This window comes from Pteropus vampyrus, unplaced genomic scaffold (assembly GCF_000151845.1).
Source record: "Pteropus vampyrus isolate Shadow unplaced genomic scaffold, Pvam_2.0 Scaffold289, whole genome shotgun sequence".
NCBI classification, from domain to species: domain Eukaryota; kingdom Metazoa; phylum Chordata; class Mammalia; order Chiroptera; family Pteropodidae; genus Pteropus; species Pteropus vampyrus.
The window spans coordinates 442,492-442,867 of record NW_011889070.1 but is presented as its reverse complement, the minus strand read 5'-3'; positions in this window follow the sequence as shown (position 1 = coordinate 442,867).

Here is a 376-nt window from a genome sequence, read left to right as displayed (position 1 = left end):
CAGGCTCACCCCTTCCTACGCGCTCAGCGGCCTTGAGGGGTCTAAAGAGCCCACTGTCCAGCCCCAACCCGGCCACCCCAGGGGCTCCGGCCCACTGGTGTCTCTGCCCGACAGCTCCAGCCAACATCTGGGGCCCCGCCTGCCCCTCTCAGCAGCCCGGGCTCTGAGCGGGTGGCCGGGCGGGCTGCACATGCCCCTCAGGCCGCTGTGAGGTGTCTGCACAGCCTCTCCCCGTCCCCACGGCTGTGAGTCTCTCAGAGGAAGACACTGGGGCCGACTCCCTGCAGAGAGCTGCCCAGAAGCCGGGGGGTCTGGTCCTTGCTCCAGCTGACCTCCATTCGTCACCTCCATTCGCCACGTTTCTTACCTGAGCGAT